Source organism: Podarcis pityusensis, assembly GCF_964106645.2.
Source record: "Podarcis pityusensis genome assembly, chromosome: 3".
Classification (NCBI taxonomy): Eukaryota; Metazoa; Chordata; class Lepidosauria; order Squamata; family Lacertidae; genus Podarcis; species Podarcis pityusensis.
Window position 1 is genome coordinate 15,149,689 of NC_138026.1, and position 14,797 is coordinate 15,164,485.

General features: G+C 40.2%; 1 protein-coding gene and 1 long non-coding RNA gene across 5 annotated transcripts in view; one reads left to right on the plus strand and one right to left on the minus strand.

The window, feature by feature from the left end:
- Positions 1-14,797, plus strand: part of MACROD2 (mono-ADP ribosylhydrolase 2) — a 978,088-nt gene that overhangs the window by 382,310 nt on the left and 580,981 nt on the right. The gene's annotated exons all lie outside the window — the stretch shown is intronic.
- Positions 816-9,607, minus strand: LOC308472548. Its single transcript, XR_013983575.1, has 5 exons — positions 8,972-9,607; positions 7,303-7,338; positions 5,499-6,944; positions 3,532-3,738; positions 816-1,118 (listed from the first exon to the last, which is right to left on the minus strand). It is a non-coding gene; the product is annotated as an uncharacterized lncRNA (long non-coding RNA).

A 14,797-nucleotide genomic window follows, 5' to 3' on the forward strand; every position in this document is an offset into this window, starting at 1 on the left:
AGAGCGGTAGTCTTGTAATCTGGGGAACCGGGTTCGTGTCTCCGCTCCTCCACATGCAGCTGCTGGGTGACCTTGGGCTAGTCACACTTCTCTGAAGTCTCTCAGCCCCACTCACCTCACAGAGTGTTTGTTGTGGGGGAGGAAGGGAAAGGAGATTGTTAGCCGCTTTGAGACTCCTTTGGGTAGTGATAAAGCGGGATATCAAATCCAAACTCTTCTTCTTCTTATCCTTTTGTTCTGTAGGATATTAGCTGTTCACTCCCATATTTTTCTTGTTTCATCATTGTCTCAAAGCCCACATCAGATCCACTGCTCTCCAGTACAAAAAGACTTTTCCTAGTTGGGCTAAATCTTACACAGAACATTTCTTTCAATTCCATTACAGCATTTTGAACATCTTCTCTTCCTATCACCATTTTCATTGTGTGGCCCCTCCCAACAAATTAGTCAATAGAAAGTTATTTCTAACGTGTCACCTTTAGCTATCCCTGACTTCACCTCTGTGTATCAACAATATACACTTAACTTTTCTCAGTAGTGGACAATTCTGAAGTTGCTGTACTAAAGTCTGGCCAGCGTCAGCACTTCTAGGTGTTTCAGATGACTGTCCGTTTGAACAACAAATGATCAAATACTTGAGATGTGCTGCTGCATATCCCACATGTGTACATAATAGTTGATCCATGAGCCTTTGGAAAGTTGCTGTAAACCAAAAAGGCATAACTGCAAATGGAGGCAACCTCTGAAACATTGCAGTCAAGTTTTACTTTCTTCTTCCTCTTCTAAAGGAGTCTGTAAGTTGTTAAAAGCAAATATAGTTGGCTTTACCCGGGAGCTCTAACAATACTAGTTATCGGAGAATGATCACATGCTGACTTACTGTTCTATGGTCTAAAATTAATGCAGAAATGGATAGCTCCATTCTTTGTTTTGTTTTTTTAAAAATCATTTTTATTGATTTTCCAATAAAAACAGCCAATCAACATATCCGCATCATAATCCAATTAAAAACAATAAACTAAAATAAAAAAGCGACCAAATTGTAGTCCAAATTGTAGTTTTTCCGGGCTCCCCATAGTCTGGATCTCTGAAGCATATCTCCAAATCTTCATTCCTGCCTGAAAAAATTTATATTTACAAATAAAGCTGTATTCGATGGATGAAAGGACATATGATTTTTGACATGACTGAAAATCGCATAGCCAGGGACCGAGAACTTTAAAGTGTTAGTATCAGAAGGGGGGAAATATGAAAACATTCTTTGTTTTTGACACAGTAATGATTACCAACAGGGGTCAACAACTATTTCAGCAGGGGGCCGGACTATATTTTTTGGGGGGAAATGAACGAATTCCTATGCCCCACAAATAACCCAGAGATGCATTTTAAATACAAGCACGCATTCTACTCATGTAAAAACATGCTGATTCCTGGACCGTCTGCAGACCGGATTGAGAAGGCGATTGGGCCAGATCCAGCCCCCGGGCCTTAGTTTGCCTGATGACTCAGTCACTTCCAGTTCCAAAATTCATCTGATATATGCCTGTACATTAGCCTTTAAATGTTCTGGAATCTGATAAGATTGGTTGAGTTGTAATTGTTGGAATTGTAATTCCCTAGCATATATAACATGTTTAGTAGTAAATAAGTTTTAAAAAATAAATTTAGAATCCTCTACAGTTCTCAATTTTAATCCTTAGAGCTGTTCACATTTCAATACTTGTGATTTTTTTGTTTTGTTTTGTTATACCCTTCACCACTGAACAATGTTCTTTGAATGTTTCAAGACAGTTTCCAAACATGTTCTATTCATTTACCCCAACATTTGGCTTCATGGATTTATATGACAAACTTCATTCCCCCAAACCACCATGCTAATTTCATCTGTCAAAAATGAGTATAGACAAAATCCTTTAAAGAGACTCATTGCTTAGTATGAGAGAGGAGGCCTCTTTAAATCACACGTAAACCTGGAAGGCCAAATACTTTCTGGGCTAAATTATTGCTCATAAGGTTGTATCTAATAGACTGTGTCTAAACCCATTTTGATAATACTTTTACTTGGTTCAGTTCATTGTATTTACTTAGCAGATTCAATCCTGTTTTGCTAACTGAAGTTAGAAATCCCAGCTAAAGCATGTCATTTTGCTAACAGCTTTCTTTCTGAGATAAACAACAATAATATGTTCCTTCCCACCTTAATGTTCACTTTCTGAAACTGCTTATCCTACAGTCATGTGTGTTTCCTCTGGGCCTCCTTTCCAATCTCTTTTTGTGGTTGAGTAAATTTGTTCCAAGTTCTCCCTTATTTGAAATATACTCAACAATATTAGAAGAGCATTGATACTAGCTAACTGTAGATTGCCAAAGTTTCTTGAAGCACCTTTTCTGAATTGCACATATGAAATGAACTTTAAATGGAAGGAGACTAAATTCTCCAATTCAAACGAAGCCTTCAACTATATGCCTGGAATCTTTGTACTTTCCAAAGTACAAATATACCCAATCCTGTACAACTGATAACTTTAAAGGAAAAAATGTTAGGGCTTTTTAAAAAAATAAATAAATAAATTAAAGAGGTTTTATAGCTTTCTTGTTCTGACTGGCTAAGGTTGCTGGTTCCTATGAAATTACTAACTTGGGAGATGCCTGTATACGATTTCTCAAAATATCTGTCCACCAACAAGCAACCAAAATGGGTTATCAGAGGGAGAAACTGTATTAGTTTGTTTCCTAATACACCTACTCACCCTAGTTGAGACAGATTACAAATTAATAATGAATATGCATTCATTCAGCTCATTCGTATCAAAACTGCTGGAAGGAAAATGGAGGGTGATGTTGACCAAGAAATGGGGATACATTCTTTGCTATTATTGTATGCCATATGGTGAACACACGAAATTGATCATTCCATTACTACATTTTATATTAACATAAACAAATCATATTCCATTAGTTTTTTGTTGCTGTTTGCATTCATTTGTATGTAGCAGTAGTAGTAGTAGTAATAATAATAATAATAATAATAATAATAATAATAATGAAAAAATGGTCTGATCCAGATGATTCCTAACCAGAAAATCTGATTCAATCGGCCCACTAAGAATTCTGGTTTCAGCTTGAATTCAAAACTTAAAAGAACAAAAATTCAAACTGAATTTCTTTAAAATGGTATAAATATAAAAGTACTTATCTACTACAAATATCTGGTTTTGAGAAATGTTACAGCATTGATCACTTTTGTGTGTGTTACTGAACAGGCATCTTAATTTTCAGTAATGCTAGTCAAGCAGGTCACATCACAAGCCCTGACAGCTAAAGATGAACTCTGTATTCACCTGGTGCTAATTTCTACTCTGAGTGAGAGAATGGGGCAAGGACTTTATTTATACTGTATTTGACAAGCAATGTCCATTCAGATTTTGAGTGGTTATTCTGAACAAATCAAAGACAGGAAGGATTTCATAGTCTCAGAACCTTGGCTTTTCTGGCTGATAATGTAGTGTCACATGATATATATTTACTTACCTGGAATAGTACCTATTAAAGTTAAATAAAATAGGAGGGAGTTCGACTCCTTTCAAGTAAAATATTGATTAGAAGAGTCACCACAGGATAGGAAATGTAGCAGAATTGAATATTTCAGAGACTAGAATTTCTGTGATAATTTCCCAATAGCAATGAACTGAATTATTGTTGTTGCTGTTGTTGTATGAGCTTGCTGCTTCTAGAGGACTAAGGAAGCAATGTAGAAATGTTGAAATCAATGAGCATCTGGTTTGCCCTTTCATATATCTTTTTCTTGGACAGACATCTATAGGCGCAAATATACAGGATTTCAGCTATACTATACTCTTTTCCTACAATCTTTTATTGTAACTCAAAATGTATGCACAGTCTCTTGTATCAGCCAAATATGGGCTAATTGAAAATCTAATCTTATTCATTTTTTTTCCCTTTTCTCTTTCTCTTGTGCATTACAGCTGTATCCTATCATCCCCCCCACATTATAATACTGCAGCATAAAACTAGCACCCATAATTTCATTATATCATGGCAAACAAACACAGTTTCAGTTTTATTTAAATAAATATACTAGTTTATTTTTAAGTTGTTAACAGCTAGCCTGCTTACCCTGTGGGGTTTTTTTATAGATTCTTTGTTCAGTTTTGGGGGTGGGTGGGGGGACTATCAAGCCAGAGGGTGATATCTGATTGTGGCATTGTGCATGCACAACAGACTGCTCCCCTACCTCTCCTGCCCACTGCTGACCGTCTAAATCTACTCCTGAGTATTGGTGAGTCTTTGGAACAGAGTGGGTGGAGACAGAGGTTGCCAAATAGTAAGGGAAGTTCCATCACGTCTGTTGAAACAATGTTGGATCACATTCAAAACTTGATTACGTTTGCTTGCTTTAATGAGACTATGTTGCACCGCATAAAAATATATTTTGCTACATTTGTGTGCTCTTCTTTTTTAAAAAAAGCTTCACGAGAACCTCTAGCACAAGGAAGGTGAGGAGAGGGCAGCTAAGATCACAATGAATCTTGAATCTTCCTTTAAAAAATAGTAATAAAGGATTTCAAAATTGAAGGATTTTTTTGGTTCCTTTCCCCCTTTTTATAGAGTTTGCACAAAAAATTTCCCTTCAGCAGAAAGGTGAGGAATCTGTGACTCTCCAGATGTTGTTGGACCAATTCCCAATATCCTTAACCATTGGCTTTGCTGTTTGTGGCTGATGGGAATTGGAGACCCAATAACACCTGAAGAGCCATTGATTCCCCATCTCTGAATTAAAGGCTGGAGGAGTGAAATACGATCTAGACCCAGATGGCTGCCAAGATACTGGCCAGAGAGCAGGGGACAGATAACTTCAGTGGCATTACTTAACAGCCGCAACAATTTTTCCCCTCTGTTTGATATGCATAGCAGGGAAGCACACAACCTCTAAGATAAGAATCAAGAACTCGTGGCCCCTTCAAATGTTGTTCTCACCCCAGTGCCCAGCAGTCCCATCCAACATGGCCAGTGATCAGGGGTGGAGGGCGCTTAGTCCAGCAACTTCTGGAGAACTACAGGGTCTCCTGGTTTGTGCGGGGAAAGTGTTTCTGAAGGTCACAAAATGTCAGTAGAACTGGGCACAAAGTGCAGATTTGTCACTTAGCTTTCACTTGAGAGGTAATATCCAAGAGGTGTCCTTGACACTTGCATAAGCAACACTTCATACATAACTAATAGCCATGCATCCAGTATTTGGGGGACAAATGTCACTCTCCCAAACCATAAAATATTGCGATATAGCCCCACAATAGAAGCACAAGTTCTGGGGAAGGCATATGCATTGTGCACTACAAAGGATAAACAGCTGAACGTACACAAACAATTGATTTTGTGGAAAGGCTATTCTAGTGCAGAATCTAAAGTCTTTGTGGACAATTTCAACCCCCCCCCCACCTTGGGTTTGGCAAGGCATTTCCCATTATATTTGACCTTACTTGATTTTATAGAAAGTGTTTTTTGAGAGCTTTGTTATATGTTGAAGTGACTCTAGCTCCAACTTTTAACACCCTTTCCCAATTAAGATGTTCTGGCCTTCAACTTAAATATCTCTTCTCAGCTGCTGCCAATTGATTTCTCCCCTGGTAATGCTTCTGACTGAAAATCTAGCAGGAAAAAAACCAACAATTTAATTTCTCCCCTCCCCCCCGCCCTTTTTTAAGCTAACTTGTTTTTCAATACAAAGTAGGCAGGCTATTGGGGAACGGCATTTCCCCTGTGCTTATTGGGATTGCCAAGTTTTCTTATGCTTATAAAAGAAGCACAACCATCAGAGAAGCACAGCAGACCAGTAGTGGAGCTGCAGTTTGCTCCATTACCCTGTGGGTAGTTGTCTATGTTTTTGCTTCTCTTCATTCATGGGTTGGCAAAGGAGGGGACAGCTTCCTTGACCAGTGTGCTGTATTTCTATGCTGGCCATGGAGGAAGGGGCTTCACAACCTCTGTTGTCAGCATAGAAGCTGGAAGAGGAAGAACAAATCTCTCTCTCCACACTGTCAGCCCACACACTCACCTGAATGAGATTCCTGATTGCTCATGGTGACCAGGTGGTAAGTGATTGTATTTCAGGCTACTTTAACAGTAGCTTGGTTTGCAAACCTCAGGTGGTAATAATGTTCATCCCCATAGAGCAGCCTTTTTCAACCACATATGTTCTTGGACTACAACTCCCATCATTCCTCACCAGCATGGCCAGTGGTGAACAATGATGGGAGCTGTAGTCCAACAACACTTAGGGACCCAGTGTTGAGAAAGGCTGCCATAGAATGAACTGTTTGTGATTTCTGGGTGAGGGAAAAGCTGTTGTGAAAGGCTCAGGTGCAGATCAAGCATTTCCCTTCTCATCAGCTGACTGTTTTAGATTTCTTTCTGCTTCACCATTGTGCCCTCAAGCTGCAGGTCACATTTAATGGCCGAATCACCTTTAATGGCACATATTTAGGAGTGAGACAAAAGACCAGTTCATGCATGCAACCGAGGGAGAGTAAAATCCTAACGTATATGGTTGCTCATTTTGTGTTATGGCTTGGGTCTAAAAATGCCTGAGCAAGGCTCATGCAGTGGGGGTTTCTCACTCACTCCTCCCCACTGCAACCCCCTGAAAAGCCATTTCTGAGAATCTCCAGCATGCAATGTGATGTGGTTGGGCAGCTCTAAAGAGAGGGATTTGTGGAAACTGGACTTGACACAAGAAGAATCCAGACAACATCATGGCAGAGGCCCATCTATATGTTGCAACTGGTCCAAAGTTGGAGGACAACAAAGGTAAGCTTATTGGTTGCACATAGGTAGAGTTCATTAAGAGTCAAACTTTGGATGAAATGCACTCTTCTCACATTCCTGCTCATTATAAACTATGAGGCTTTTGATAAAATGGCAGGATGCTAAAAACAACATGTGCTGCCTTTCTAGTATTTGTGATACCATCTTTTTATGTTTTATGTTAACCTAGTAGAAATGCAAAGTCATTATTATACAAAATATTTTTTTAAAGATGAAACTTGCCCTTTTCCTGACTTTGTTAACTTGTGTGCATTGAGATCTTTCTTTTTAATATGATGCGTATTGCTATTGCAGTGTTTTTAAAATTGCTGCTGCTAGTGTCACTTGTATAGTCTTAGGTAATGGTTCGCTAGGCACAGTCTGTTGCTTCTCAGGCCAGGATGCTTGAGATGAATTTTAATCCCGAAATGTAGAACTCCTACTGTATAAGGTCATTAAACATTATCAACAGCTCATTACCTTGAAAAGAGATCTCCTTAAGAAGTCAACAGGAACCTGTGTAATATGAGAGATATAGAAGACTGAATTTTGAGGAGAGAGGGATAAATTCATTTGAATAACTTGTACTCCTTTGGCAAATGTTCTGATTTGAACATCTTAGTTTTGTTTCTCCATCCTATAGAGATTAGTTAGGCAGATTAGTTTAATAGTGACATCTTGAAGGGCATCCAGAAAAAGTCTGAGGTCAAGAGGTCTGGAGCATGACAACACGAGAACGGGCCTTTTCTGCAGTGGCTCCCTGTCTGTGCAATGCTCTCCTCAGGGAGGTTCGTCTGGCACCTTCATTATACATCTTTAGGTTCCAGGTGAAAGTGTTCCTTTTTAACCAGGTCTTTGGTTGATCTGATTGACAACCAATGCCCTTTTAAAATGTGTTTGGGGGTGTATGTTATTGGGTTGTTGTATGTATTTTTATATTGTGATCTTATCCTGTGAACTGCCCTGAAACCTGTGGGTATAGGGCGGTATACAAATTTAATTAATAACAACAACAATAATAATTTTAGATGGTTGTAACTTGCCCTGGGACCTGCTAGTGAAGGAGGGTAATAACATGAATAAACACGCAAGGGGTGATTTCTGGTTTTCCACTGTTCAGCAATATAGGGTGACACTGAGAAGAAGGAGAGGGCTGCTGTTGAGCTGCAATGAATCAATTTGTGAATTGTTGAAGACACAGGGCCCTTTCCATAGCCTTTTGGTGTGTGGCAGTTGCAGCAGAGAGGCAGAGAGGTAGATTAGGTAGCTAATGCTCAGTAGGTGCAGGAACAACGGAAGCTTGAATATAAAGGGATACATTTCATTTTACATACATGTAAAAAGCTGAACATGGATTAAAAGCCATATAAGCAAACTTAGTAGTGTCAGTTGGGAGTAGTGTGAGTTGAGTGCTGGTGGTTGCTAGGTTGCAGAGGTTCTTGTGACACACCCTTCATTGTGACACCTCCCTCTGCTGGCTCATTGGTCCTCTAGAGACATAGCGATCTCCTTTGGTTTGATCATTCAGCAAGTGAGAAAGAAAGTGGATGGAGGTGTAAGTAGACTTTCTCATCAGCATCTGCATTCTGTGCTGATAATGCTCCATGACAGTCTTAGGGAACATTTAAAATAGGGAGGACCTAAAGAACAGCAGAACATCCCAGGATCAAATCAGAAACTGGGACAGCTTCTGTAAATCTGGGACTGTCCCTGGGAATAGGGGCACTTAGGGGGCCTGTTATCTGGCCTTTGACACCAGAGAGTTGTATTTTCAAGACTCGCCCTGTTGACATCCAATGCCCGTGTGTGTGTGTGGGGGGGGGGGGATTATTGGTTGTATTTGTTTTTATTATGTATTTTGTATTTTTATATTGTGATCTTATCCTGTGAACTGCCCTGAAACCTGTGGTATAGGGTGGTATACAAATTTAATTAATAACAATAATTATAATTTAGATGGCTGTAACTTGCCCTGGGACCTGCAAGTGAAGGAGGGGAATAAAATTAATAAACACGCAAGGGGTGATTCCTGGTTTTCCGCTGTTCCTCTCTGCCAAAGAGGCAGAGAGGTAGATTAGATAGATAATGCTCAGTAGGTGCAGGAACAACGGAAGCTTGAATATAAAGGGAAAAATTTCATTTTACATACTTGTAAAAAGCTGAACATGGATTAAAAGCCATATAAGCAAGCTTAGTAGTGTCAGTTGAGAGTAGTGTCAGTTGAAGTGCTGGTGGTTGCTAGGTTGAGGAGTTCCTTGTGACACACCCTTCATTGTGACACCTCCCTCTGCTAGCTCATTGGTCACTAGAGCTCTAGAGCAGGGGTCAGCAACCTTTTTCAGCCATGGGCTGGTCCAAAGTCACTCAGACCATGTGGTGGGCGGGACTATATTTTGAAAAAATATATGAATGAATTCCTTTGCCCCACAAATAACCCAGAGATGCATTTTAAATAAAAGGACACATTCTACTCATGTAAAAACACGCTGATTCCCGGACCGTCCGTGGGCCGGATTGAGAAGGCGATTGGGCTGCATCCAGCCCCCAGGTCTTAGGTTGCCTATCCCTGCTCTGGAGGCTGTGGCGTTTGCCTCCTAGGATGGGTGATAAGGAAAGGGTTAAAATGGGTGTGATGTGATTGGCCAGTGAGAATGCAAGGGGGGAGTAAAAGTTAGAGTGGGAGGTTTTGAAAGTCAGTTGAGGTTTGGGAGGTGAAGAAGGAAGAGGGAGGATTAGGTGTGGGTTGGTCGAGTTGTATTGTGAGAGAGTGAGAGGAATTGTTAGGTTGAGTCAGATAGATAGTTGGAATAATCAGTTTGGAATTGTTAGGAATTAAGATTAAGAAACTGACAAGAGAAAAAATAAACTGAAACCATACACTTGTTCCTGCATTTAAAAATAAACTTGATTATCTGTTATTGTTAACAACTGTCTGGACTCCGTGTGTCCCCGTGAGAAGCAGGGTGGTGGCAGCGAAGAAAGCAATCACAATGGTGGCACAGGGTCAATAGACCGTCAAACGTCTATTTGTGTGTGATCGCCACAGAGGCATATCAATCTCCTTTGGTTTGATCATTCAGCGAGTGAGAGGGAATGGATGGAGATGTAAGTAGACTTTCTCATCAGCATCTTCATTCTGTGCTGATAATGCTCCATGACTGTCTTAGGGAACATTTAAAAGATTAAGATCAGGAATGATTTAAATGCTTCAGCCAGCCCTTCTGGGCATCTTTATGACTCCACCCACTGTTTTGTAGCAGTGAAGGGAAGTTACTATGGATTCTTCTTACACTTTCAGAAAAGGAAAACTAATAAGATGTCATGCCTTGGAAAAGGGCGTTCTTTTTAGGCTAGTGACATAAGAGTCACTTGATAACTGGCGATGGGAACATTAAGCATGTCCTCTGGAGAGGGTGATATCTTGCATTGTCTTCCTCCCCTTTCTGCCTCCCAGGGCCCATCTTTCAAAGAACAGCCAAGGTACGAAACCCTTCAGCATGCTGATGTTTCTTCTATAGTAATATTAGCATGTGGTATTTGATGTTTCCCTTTTAAATGTCCCTTCTCCACACTAATCAAACCCACCTCTTTCAATGAGATGATGAGAATTGTCTTATAATATCCAGAGGGTGCTATTCTGGCTAGAGTATTCAAGCAGTCTCTTCACAGGATACCCATTATGATATGCCTAGGAAAGTGAATTTATCTTGAGCTTTGAGTCGTGAATGCCCAAACCAGTTTAGGGATGTAGATCAGGAGAGTACTGTGAGTCCCATTTCTCAAATTTTAACAGGCCTTCTCTGCAGTGGCTCCCTGTCTGTGGAATGCTCTCCCCAGGGAAGTTCGCCTGGTGCCTTCATTATACGCCTTTAGGCTCCAGACAAAAACGTTCCCTTTTAACCAGGCCTTTGGTCTATCTGATTGACACCCAATGCCCTTTTAAAATGTGTTGGGGGGAGTTATTGGGTTGTTTTTATATGTTTTGTGGTTTTGGTTTTGTTCTGTGAACTGCCCTGAGACCTCTGGGTATAGGGCAGAATATAAATTCAATCAATCAATAAACTAACTAACTAACTGTGTTAGCAAAAAAAAAAAAAAAAGAGAGAAGAAGTTCATTTTTACAGATTGGTGTACAGATTTTTACGGATTGGTGATCCTCCAATCCGTAATTCAGAAAAGGCCACCACGCAGTGGCAGATCATTGGTTTGAATGCAGAATGTCACAAGGACGATCCCCTGTATCTTCAGATAGGGCTGAAAACCTGGGGAACCACTGCTAGTCAATATACGTAATACTGAGACAGATGACAGGCTTCTAGTTTCCTATGGTAATAAATGAAATGTGGACTTGCATTCCCTTTCTTTCTTCTGTTATGACTTCGATCTCTGTCTTCGTTTGTCACTCATCATTGATGTTCAAATCCGTAAACCATTGCTAGTGCTTTCTTTTCAGACCATTGTTCTGCTTCTGGATTGGATTGAATATTTGCAAACTATGGTGCATGCTAGGAAACAGATAGGGGAACTATCTGAGACAGTAAGGGGTGAGGGAGGGAGCATGAGAGCCTGTGACTCATTTATAATTCTCTAAACCAAGAATGGCCAATGTGGTTCCCTCCAGAGGTTGTTCAACTCCCATTAGTGCCAGCCAGCGTAGCCAATGATCAGGAGTGATGGAGGACCCCAGATTGGCTGCCCCTGATTTAAGAACATTTGTCTCATTGAGATGCTATTTTTGGCTGCAGCTCCTTGATAACGACAGGAATGTATAATTCTGTTTGCTTAAGCAAAGATAGCCTGCAGGTGCTTTGATAAAAGAAAAGAAATAAAATAAAGTCACCAGTGCATCATTAAATAGTCCCCCCCCCCCAAAAAAAAAATCCAACATGGGATTGTTATACATGATAGTGTAGACTATATTTTAAGGCTGTATCTTTTCATTTGTGTAGGTACGTGCTAAGCAAAATGATACTTCTTTCTTCTCAGCTCCAGCTAAGTTAAATGTACTGTGGTGTCCTTAATTTTGCCTCTTTACCCTTAAGCAATCATTTCCATTATTTTGGGCTTTGTAATTTTGTGTAATAGAAATATGTTGCAACGGTACTCACACAATTTGGCTTTTTATTATGATGGATTGTAATGGGGATTATTATCTCAAATGTATAGTTCAATGGAGGTCGTGTAGCTTTAGTTGTTAGTGGTAGGCTAGCATGCCCTTTCCATTCAATTATCAATGCCGACAATTACTTGGCAATGTCTCTGTCTCATGATTATTATATTTTGCTTTGCTAGAATAAGATGGTCTCCCCCACTCTAATCAAATCAATAAAAAATACAATGAAGTTATTTACTGTTGAGGGAGCCCTTTTTTTGTATGTGGTTGCTTCGAGGAAATGTGTGATGAAAATTAAAATTGAAAATCCTATTTGAAGGAAGATTATGCAAAGCAATGCCAACTTAAAACTGCAGTGGGGATCAAAGAGGTATGAGGGGGAGCAAAAAGGGGCAGGAGAATTTAGAGCCAAAGTTTTCCCTAAAAGAAGGTGAGGAAGAAGAGTTTGGATTTGATATCCCGCTTTATCACTACCCGAAGGAGTCTCAAAGCGGCTAACAATCTCCTTTCCCTTCCTCCCCCACAACAAACACTCTGTGAGGTGAGTGAGGCTGAGAGACTTCAGGGAAGTGTGACTAGTCCAAGGTCACCCAGCAGCTGCATGTGGAGGAGCGGAGATGCGAACCCGGTTCCCCAGATTACGAGACTACTGCTCTTAACCACTACACCACACTGGCTCTCACACAGGACTTGTAGCTGCTGGCCAAAGTGCTAGTGGAAGTTGTTTCCAGTCTACTGGGAAAATCTTGTAAGGAAGGACAGTAAAAGCCTGTGAATATCAGGCCCAGAGCCAGATTTTTGGGCACCCTGGGCAGGCTGCCCATGTTGGTCTCTCATCAGTGCTGACCTTATTCTTGAAGAGTCCTGTCTTTAAGAAGCTAGGAAGCTGTCTTATACCTAGTTGAGAGCACTGGTCCATCTGACTCAGTTTGTCTACACCGGGGGTTGTCAACCTGGTCCATACCGCCCACTAACGGCCGTTTCAGGATTCTAGGTGGGCGGTAGGGGGTTCTACGGCACAAGCTGAATCCTCCTTCCATTGAGCACTGGTGGGCGGTAAGGAAATTTTACCATCAAGAAAGATGCATTAGTGGGTGGTAGGGATAAAAAGGTTGACTACCCCTGGTCTACACCATGGTGCCCTACAGATGTTATTGGGCCGTTGGTCATGGATGGAAACTGAAGTCCAGAATCTCTGGAGGGCATCCTGTTGGCTATGCTGATCAGCTGTGGCTCTCTAGCATTTTAGTCAGGAGTCTTTCCCAGCACTGCCCCAAGATGGTGGGGATAGAATCTGTAACTGTATGTCTGCAAAGCACTTGCATTGTGTTTAACCTATGATCATTGCCTTAATCAATATAGGAGATGTGGGAATGACTCTGAGACGGAAGTAGGGAGGTGACTGGGCAAAATAAGTTGAAAAGTGCTGTGTAAAACATTCATCAAAGAGAACAAGGCATACTACTTGATGCTGAACCATTGTGCATATCATGTAGTTTAGATAAATCTCTCGATTCCTTCTGTGTGGCTCACAATAATCATCGTCCAATACCAGACTGAGGGTCTTCTCGGTAGTGGCGCCCGCCCTGTGGAACGCCCTCCCATCAGATGTCAAGGAAATAAGCAACTATCCTATTTTTAAAAGACAACTGAAGGCAGTGTTTAGGGAAGTTTTTAATATTTAATGCTGTATTGTTTTTAATACTCGACTGGGAGCTGCCCAGAGTGGCTGGGGAAACTTAGCCAGATGGGCGGGGTATAAATAATAAAATAATAATAATAATAATAATAATAATAATAATAATAATAATAATACTTTCCAATATTCTCACCCTCTTCAGTTGTTTCCAACATTCGGGGTACCTTTAGTTAGTCTTGAGGTAAAGTTCTGGAACCTGTAATTTCAGAAACCAAAGAATATGTGTTTCAAGGTGTATGTTTGTTTTCTTAGCACCTAGCAGTTAAGTGCTTTACACTGTCAATAATCTTCCTAGAGCTGATGGGTGTGTTTGACAAGTATATAAAAAAGAGCATCAAACATTTAGTTCATGAGTAAAGTGAGAGTTTTGCAAAGACATCTGATTCACAGACAGTATTGAAAACTACAAATATATTACCCAGGAAGGAGATGAACAATATTCAAAGCTGATGTGTGGGAATGTGTTTCATAAAAGCCTTACCAGCCTCAACAAATTATTTAAATTAAACAGTGGAATGGGGACATACCTCAGTGCTTTACTTAAAAGCTGTCCTGAATGTTATAGTACAAATGAAGTGGAAGGGTAATATATACATAGTTCTAATAAATAAAAGCAGAATTGTATAGTGTATATCGAAATATCAGCTACACAGTTCTTACATTAGGTGTATGGATCCCAAGAGACCTGTTCTCTTTTCAGTATGGTTTGTCTTGCTGAAGTGATTCTGTCAAGATTAAAATGAGAAGTGGCCCTGTTTTTAATATATAGAGAGTGTACATATTCTAGGCTGGTTTAATTGAGTTTATTTTTGTGGTGTGTGTTTAATATCTGCATTCTAGTTCACTAGAATTACAGTTTATTTTCCAAATTCCATAAAAGTGAGCTGGTCAAGACAGCACATGATGTTCATATGCATACCTCACCATTGAGTTGTAAAGATTTAAGTATGGCTGCAGCTCACAGTGGAAACCAGCCACACCTCTCTGTGTGGGTGGAAGCCCTATGACCCTCTACCCTAGTTTGACTATTATATTGAAATTTGCCTTTTTAAATGGGCAGAATTGTTTGCCAAACGAGTTGAATAATTTTGTAACTGTTTGGGTTGGATCCAAATGTGCCTTTCCATGAATGGGGGAAAGCCTTTTCATTTCTAAAACATCTT